We start from the raw sequence: 9,079 nt of genomic DNA, 5'->3' as shown, positions 1-9,079 counted from the left end.
GCCGCCAGCGCCGCCGCCACAGCCGTGCAGCCAGCGCCGCACAGCGACCCCCGAGGGCCGGCCGCGGCACTGCGCCTGGCTCTGCACCGCCCCGGCAGCTCCTCGCGGGGAACAATAGACTCGGCTCGCCTGGCTTAGGGTTCATCTGCAATGTGCCGCACATTTCACACACACACAAAGCCGGCGGAAAGGGGGGCGGCTGGGGGAAACGGCCACTACCGGTTGTTCCAGGGTTAGGGGTGGAGGCGATGTTCGCGTCCCTGCCCGGGTGTTGGAAGGGCCGCCTCGAAGTCCCCGCCCGCTTGACAGAACCGGTGTGGTGGTTGAGGGGGGGAAAGAAAGCTCAAAGGGACAGTTCCTCGCGCTACGTAACATTAACAAATTGGAATAAAGTCAATTTGTTACTTTTGTGTCATTTTTTTTCTGTGTCTTGTGCTAAATATTTTGGGGACTAGTTAGCGTATTTTTCCATGAATTATCCGTAACTAACTTTACCAAACCAGAAACAATACGAACTTAGTTTTATGGAAATAGAGTAATGCTCTAAATTCATCTTGCCTTTGGTGTTTCACACCTCAAGATAGATTTAGTATCCTAATAGAATTACACCTATAGTTATTAAACTGGTTGGGAAGCAATCTTTCGAAATACGATAACGCTTATATTTTATATGAAAGTATCTTAAACATGAGTTTTTAAATAAATAACATAATTTTCCTTGCTTTTCGTCAAATACATTAAGTGCGATATTTAAAAAAAAATTTTTTTTAATGGTTAGAAAACGAAACACCTTTAAATTCAAAATACATAAAACATACTACCACCTAAAGCTTGGTTTTACCAGGAGTGTTAAGAGCTTGCCCTTGGCTGCAAATATTAAGGTTCACAGGACGCGAGTCATATTATTGCCCTTTTAGTGATGATCACTACAGGCAATGTCACTGACTAACCCTAAGTCAGAGTAGTCAAGATCTGGATGAGTTACTTCAGGTAGTCATGTCAATGAGAACATTTATTTGGTGGTGAAAATTATGTAATAGTGCAGTATGTTTCCGGTGCTCACTCTAGGAAACGGATTTATTTCCCAAGTAAAGTTTGTTTCTTCAAATAGGGTCAGAATTCGGCAGTGGCTAGGAAGTTCTTAACACCGGAGGGCCAGTGAGTGTCTTCGATGCCTGTGGGGGGCGGAGACCCGGCTAGGGGAGGTCGGGAAAAAGGGCCAGGGCCGGAGTGGGCGGGGGTAACATGGGAAGAGACCCAGTCTTCTTAGGGGTGGTGTTGAAGTGGGCTGCAGAGTTGCGTGGCCTAGGCTGTGCGGATTCCCTAAACACTGCACTTGCGCACAGCCCCTTACGTAACTGTCAGCGCCGGGGATTCCCTAGAGGGGGGTCATTCTATTCAACCATTACACACACCCCGGGCTCGTCGCCGCCGCCTCACAAAATGGCGGCGCCCATAGAGGAGACAGCGGCCGTCTCTTCGGCCCCATTTTGTGGGAGGTGAGAGATCTGTCAACATGGAATACCTCCGCTGAGGATACATCCGAGTTTGGAAATGTTGTTCAAGGAATGGAGTCGAGGAAATCGCCCTCGTCGGGAAATGTTAGCCACTTTTAGTACCTCTACGATTTTATTTTGTTTTATTTTTCATTTTCACGGAGGAAAGAGCCCAAAGTCGCCGGAATAATTGTAACTGAGGGGAGACGGGAAAGCTGCGACTGACTGGCCCGGGGACTTTGCCTCAGCATCTCTTGATGGCTTTGGTTGCTGTTCCGCGCTCCCCGGCAGCTGACCAAGATCTCGCAGACAGGTCGCTGACCGCCGGGCCTGCTCCGAGGAACAGGAATTGGGCGCTCGCAGAGCACACAGAGGCGCAGCCTGTGCACCAAGACTTTCTGGTAGTTTTTAAATGCCGGAGCCCACGACCCCGTCGGTTGCCTCGTCTGAATTGTGGGCCTCGGGAGCGCCGGAGGCTCCTGCCCGGGAAACTCGCGGTTGCCACCGGGAGTCTGGGAACCCGGTTTCCCGCGGAGGAAGGTGCTCACGGATTCAGCCAACTCCGGCGCACCAAGTCATTGCGGCCAGACGTAGCGTGCGCCGGGATAGTGCTAATGGGGCTGGAGTGGGAAAGAAGGCACGTACATTGTAATTTAAACCATCCAAGTCCGGACGTAGGAATGTATGTTAAATGTCTCAAGTTAGAGTAGGAACTCTCTTCTAGAGATGCGCTCTGCAGTAGGCAATTCTGGTTGTGTTTATTTCCGATTCGAAGGGCAGATGGAGGGGTGACTTTTTACATTTTTACTTTTCAAAGGGAGGTTGGCACTTCTAGCCACTAACTGTTCTGCATGTGCGTGTGTATACACACATGTATGTAACAGTATATTTTATTTCTCAGCGTCAAGTAGCAAGGGCTAAAGACTTAGAGCGATACTAACGTATTGATGTCTTTTTAAAGAAAATAATGTGATGAAATAGACAATTGGCTTTAAAAATTCATTTTCTGCAGAGGACGTTGGCATCTTCAAAATGGTGCCCTAAAATATATAAAATGGCTAGAATGCTGTAATCAAAGTAAAAACATAAACATCAAACTTAATATTCTATTCGTTTACTTCATGGCTCTACTTCCCAGCTGATTAGAAAACTGTAAGACAAAAGTAAGCTACTAAAGGTATTTGTAAGAGGAATGTAAAGATTTAACAAAAGGCGAGATGCATCTAGTGAAATTTAGATATGCATGACAGCAATAATTGATCTTAAATGTTATTTTCCAGTTCAGCAATCATTTGTGATTTCATGACTATGGGGGGGGGCGGTTGAGGTTTTTGTTTTTGTTCATTTTGAATGCCATGTTTCCTGTCTAGTGTACAACTGCAGCTTTCTGCAGGCTGAGTCTCAGTCACTAAATTCCACGCCCCATCCGTTACCAAGTTGCTACTCTTGGCGAGTGAATTACCGTGATACAGTTTCTGGTCCTGTCTGTTCTTACGAATGTGCTTTATACTTAATAAATTACTTGGCTACCACTAGTCAGTCTGTCTCTCTTACAGAAACACCCTATCTTAGCACCTAAGTAGCCAGATTTTTTTTTTTTTTAAATAGTAACCCTAATGCCTAATGTATTGGTACCATATTGCATTTCCTATAGTAGGCAGCATAGAGCAGGTGAAACCTGGAAAAAAAAAATAATAGAGATGTGCTGACAATTTAAACAAGAGATATTCTCCAACTAATCTGATAAGATAAAAAAAATAAACATAGCTCATAGTTTCAAGCATTAGTGGAAACTATTCCTATAAAAAATTACCAAGCAGTGAGAACTGTTGAAACTCAATTTCTACATGATGCGTAATTATGGCCAAGCCCCTTTTGTGAGAAAAACACAAAACATTGTTTTTACTAGTAACTGCAAATCAATCTTTGATTCATACTATCAGTTTTAGTATTAAGAAATTTTGATTAAGTTATAGACTCATTTAAATAAACCTAAGAAAATTATAAACAAAACCAAACCCATTGCAATCTATGTTGACTCGGTTCCGACCCATAGCGACCCTGTATAGGATTTCCGAGAAGCGGCTGGTGGATTTGAACCGCTGACCTCAAGATTCAAACTGACCTTGCAGTCCAGCGCATTATCCAATATTAAGTATATCAGATCAAAAAGCTGAAATAACTTAATTGAGGAATCGGCTTGTCAATTCATTAGAGACATTTTTTGTACTCCAGATTAATCTCGTGTTTAGAAATGGTTGAACAAAGCTGTTGAGGCTAATTTTCTATTTCTTTAAAAGTAACCTTATTATGAAATGTGAATTGGTGGGATGTGAGACTGCTTTCGCTGCAGCAATGCCCTGTGTACTCTGCCTTTTAGGTGGGCTGACTTGTCTTGCTTGAAAATTTGATTAAAATACCAAATCACGGTTGAGGCCTTTCCTTTTTGTGGGTGACTTTAAAGAGTATTAGTAATTACACTTTTAAAAGAGAGGAAATAGCTTCTTTAAACCAAAGATTAGGTTCATTGTAATGCAGATATTCGGAATTTGCAACAGACAGATTTCTGAATGAATTGACTCCAAATAGTCTGATAAGTTTTTGGACTTTGTTTTTTTATGGGTCTCTTTTCTGTAGGTTGCTATGAGTTGAAATCCTTGACAATGGGTTTTGTTTTTTGTTTGGTTTCCCAATAGATATTAGAAGATTTGCTTTATCCTAAATCCAGGGTAACCTATTTAAAATGAGTGGTAAATTTTAATGAAAAAACTTTAGAAAATAAGACTTAATAACTAAAAAATTAAATTTCAGCTGATCATGCTAGTACTCATTGGAGAAGTTCCGGAATGTGCTTTGCTATAAAGTTGGTCTCCTTAAGTTTTTTAGGCCATTTATCTCATCTTGAGTTTTTTTAATGGTTATTAGTTTAAGGTGCTACATTTGCATATTCCCACATATTTCATCAGTTTTGAGTGCTGAAAAGTAATCCCCAAGCTGTGTTGATTATAAGGTTATCATATATTAAAACTTTATAATATTTAATAACTTCTTAAAATTCTTGGAAACATAAATGCTAAACCAAGGAAATATTCATTATTTTATCAATGTCAATTACTAAATCACTGAAAAAAAATTTATGGAATGTCTGATGTGGGGGGGTGGGGGTGGAGACTGGGAAATTTCCTCAAGGCAATTACACTCTAATACTAGATTTTCCTTAACTGCTAGCTTAATAAGGTTATAATTTTAAATAATAAGGTTATAATTTTTAATGCTGAATTAAGATCTCTAACACAAGAGTTAAATTGAAAATCTTGTTTGGAATGATGTTGTTGTTAGGTGCCCTCAAGTAGGTTCTGACTCATGGAAACCCTGTACACAACAGAAAGAAACACTGCCTGGTCCTGTAGTGTTTAAAATAGGAACAATTAAATATAAAAGTGATTGTTAATATTGATGTAGGATCAAGACTTATCTAAAGTGTACTCAAAAGGCTGTAATAATGTTAATAATAAGCATTTAAATCACATTCTTTGAAAATTCAGTTCTACAAAAAATATGATTACAATAATTACCTTTTTAATTATGGGAAAGGCAAGGAATATTCAGTGAATGTAAAAAAATATATACTAAGGAACAAATGTGTCTTAATGAATTTTGATTTTCTGTTTCAATTTTTTGGTACATTGACTCTTCAGACATTGCACTTTGCTATTAATTAAAAATTAAACCCCAAAGATAAATTAATTCTGTATTTAATGCAGATTTAATTCTTGACTAGCTGTAAAGCTTTAAGGAGTTGATGGTCTTGTTGGCAAAACAATGAAGTAGGGATCAGGCTGAAATATAAAATTGTATAATAATTAGGTTTCATAAAAGCATATATAATTTATTCTCCATAACTACATGAGCCAACAAATATTGTTGACATAATATTGAATTTATTTAGCTTTTCTTTCTCTCTGAGAGCATGTCACAAACTATTCATGTACACCATCAAAATAGAAACTCAACCAGGATCACGTGCAGGTGTTTTACACAAGTAACGTGCATGTTATGCAGAGTTCACAACCCTCCCAAGCTTTAGTTTCCAATGCATACTGTTTATGTTTTATTCATGTGTGCATTATTTACTTTTGCATATTATATGAGAAAAAATGGTAGTTGTATTGCTGTATGTATATTAAGGGAAATTCTAACTTACAGTTTAGTGGAAACTGTTTTAAAGATGTCGTGATTCTTTACATTGGTTTGTAACATATAGATCTCAATTAGAATTATTCTAGAATAATCTTGGTGTGATATATTTATAAGAAATATTTTACACAGTTCAAAATAACTAACTTAATATTTTGCTTTTAGTCAGTGCCTCAAAGTATTTAAGCAAAGCTGAACATTTTACAGTAATTTGCTGCATTTCTGTAACCAATTTTCTCTCTGTAAAGATAGTAAAATTAATGTTTTTGCCATTGTTGTTGTTAGGTGTCATCGAGTCGGTATCGACTCATAGTGACCCTATGCCCAACAGAACGAAACACTGCCCTAGCTGGGGCCAGCCTCACAATTGTTGCCATGCTTGAGCCCATTGATGGTGCCACTTTGCCATTCCATCTCATTGGGGGTCTTTCTCTTTATCTTTGACCCTCCACCTTACCAAACATGATATCCTTCTCCCTCCTGATAACAACAACACAACAACATCATCTATTAATTACATATAAAGACAGATTTCTTAATTATTGTAGTCAGGGTTTGTTGTTGTTAAGTGCCATCAAGTTGGTTCTAACTCATAGTGACCCTGTATAGGGTTTCCAAGGAGGAGCTGATGGGTGGGTTTAGCAGTCTAATGCTGATCCTACAGCGTCACACTAGTTTATTAAGGGTGTTATTATTAAGTGCCATAGGGACCCTATATAGGATTTCCAATGAGCAAATGATCAACTTGAACCACTGACCTTGCAGTTCAAGCGACTTTGTAGTCCAGAGCATGTACCCCCACAGTACCTTACTCCCCAGAAAGGGTTTATCAAAGGTTAAATGATATTTCTCATGTTCCTCTGGAAACAGAAAGGACAATTCCCTCTCTTTAGGATATGCAGGAATTTACTCTCCTCCCAATGAACTGAATCTGTCCTGTGCCATTTGATGAAGAACACACTCCTTTGCACAATAGTTTTCTGCTCCATTAAAGCTGAGGCCACGAAAAATTATAGTAATATCATAACTGCACCACCCTGGGTGGGTTTGTGCTCAATACAGCTACCCCCATTCCTAGCCTATCACTGTTCTCAATGTTCATTTCCAAAGGGACATGATAAATAATGGTTTTTGTCAATTGTCTATCTAGTCAGCTTAGAATCATGGCGACATGTGCGGTGTTATGCTATATTTATGATCTTTGGTATGTGTGCATTCATTTTAAATAATCAGAGTTGATATAAGAGTCAACTTCTGGCTTATTTATAGTGCTCAAGGAGTCCAGGATGCTGCATTATATTTTTCTAGGGTCAATGTCTCAGCACTTTTGAGTTTCTTAAAAGAGTTCTATGATACCCAAAAAGCTAAAGTTCTATATGTTCAAGACTATTAGAAAGTATAGGGGATCTCTTCAAATGCTGTGTGTTTTATGTGTATGTGTAAAACTTAAAGAATTGCCATGTAATTTATCAAGTTATAATTTACACAAGCAAGGAAAAATCTATTTTTAAAGAAGAATTCCAATAGATTTTTAAAGAAAAGCATTTGGGTTTTTTTGGTTTGTCCTCTATTGAAAAATGTATGAATGAGGGATTGTTGTAGTTGTTGTTGTGTGCCATAGAGTCGGTTCTAACTCATAGTGATTCTGTATAGGGTTTCTGAGGAGCAGCTGGTGAGTTTGAACCTTACATTTCAAACTACTGACCTTACATTTCAAACCAACCTTGAGGTCAAATGTTTATCCTATGGTACCATATTAGGTCAATTCAAAATAGGTCCCAAATCCAATTAATTGTTTAACTGGTATCAAAAATTGTTAGGTGTTTGACTACTAGCTAAAAGGTTGCTGGTTCAAACCCACCCAGAGTCACCTCTGAGGACAGGCCTAGCAATTATCCAAAAGGTCACAGCCTTGAAAACCCTATAGAGCAGTTATACTCTGCACACATAGGGTTGTCATGAGTCAAAATTGCCTCATGTTAGTAGCTAACAACAAAAGAACAACATATATGAATTGACTATACTTTTACATATAATTGTTAGTTGCCATCAGGTCGATTCCAACTCAAGTCACTCCCATATAAGCAGAGGAAAACTGCTCTATAGGGTTTTTCCCAGGCTGTGGCCTTTCGAAGCCAGATCTTCAGGACTTTGCACATAGTAATATGTGCTTGTGCACATCAGTGACATTCATGAGAATGTTTCCAGGGGAGTGACCAGGTCACACTGCCATCTTGCCTTTCTGGTTTTTGCTTGCTTGCTTTGCTGTGTTCACTGCTGTTTCTGAGGACTGCACTGAGAATTTTACCTAAATGTTACCATTGTAGAGATTATCAACAGGGTTACTTTATTCTTGTCACTGATCTGTGGGCCTAATGTATGCTAACTGGAAAGTAACCTGAATTGAAGATACTTGTTAATCTAAGGAAGTGGTGCATTAGAGACTTCCTAATGTATTTTAATATTTGTTCTTTAAAAAACTTTTAGTGAAAAATGAGACTTTATAGTTAAGATTTGCTAGTATTAAGAGTATTTCTTCAGACTGTAACTCAGCATAACCTTTTAAAAATGCTAAATTAGCTTCAGTCCTGGAGTCCTGGTATGTCTCTGTAGGCTAAGCACTGGGCTGCTTAATAGATAGTTGTTGTTGTTAATTGCCATTGAGTCAGTACCAGCTAATAGCAACCCTATATAGGGTTTCTAAGGAGGCACTTGGTGGGTTTGACCCACTGACATTGCCGTTAGTAGTTTATTGCTAATCCAACAGCGCCACACCAGAACTCCATAATAGATATTAGTAATGTATTCGTGATTTCTGTGAATGTATGCCTTTTTAAAAACTATTGACCCTTATAGGCACTATTGTAATTTAATAGCCACAATCTTTGAGAGAAAAAAGGTTAGCATCACATCATGTTATATGTTAATGTTTACATTAAGATTTTCTTCTGTGGTCCTCTCCCTACTGAATCCAAAGGAAGGGCATATGTGAGAGAAAATCTGTGCTTTACTAAGACTAATAATTAAGCTGATATACTTGATTTAAGCTTTTGTTGTTAAGTGCCTGCCAACTTTGTGGTCCAAACAACCTTGCAGTCCCCACAGTGCCACACCAGGCTCCACTTGTTAAGTGCTGTTGAGTCGGTTCTTAACTTTAGTAAGCTAAAAGGTCTTACTTTATATTATTGTTGTTAAATGCTGTTGAGTTGGTACTGACTCATAATGACCCTGTATAGAGTTTCCGAGGAGTGGCTGGTGAACCGCCGACCTTGTGGTTCAAATCAACCTTGCGATACAGTGCTTTATCCCACAGCACCACACCAGGATTCCAGTCTTTATATTGTTGTTGTTGGTAAGTGCCATCAAGTCGGTTCTGACCCATAGTG

This window comes from Chrysochloris asiatica, unplaced genomic scaffold, assembly GCF_000296735.1.
Source record: "Chrysochloris asiatica unplaced genomic scaffold, ChrAsi1.0 scaffold00077, whole genome shotgun sequence".
In the NCBI taxonomy this organism is placed as follows: domain Eukaryota; kingdom Metazoa; phylum Chordata; class Mammalia; order Afrosoricida; family Chrysochloridae; genus Chrysochloris; species Chrysochloris asiatica.
Note: the sequence above shows the minus strand (reverse complement) of the source record.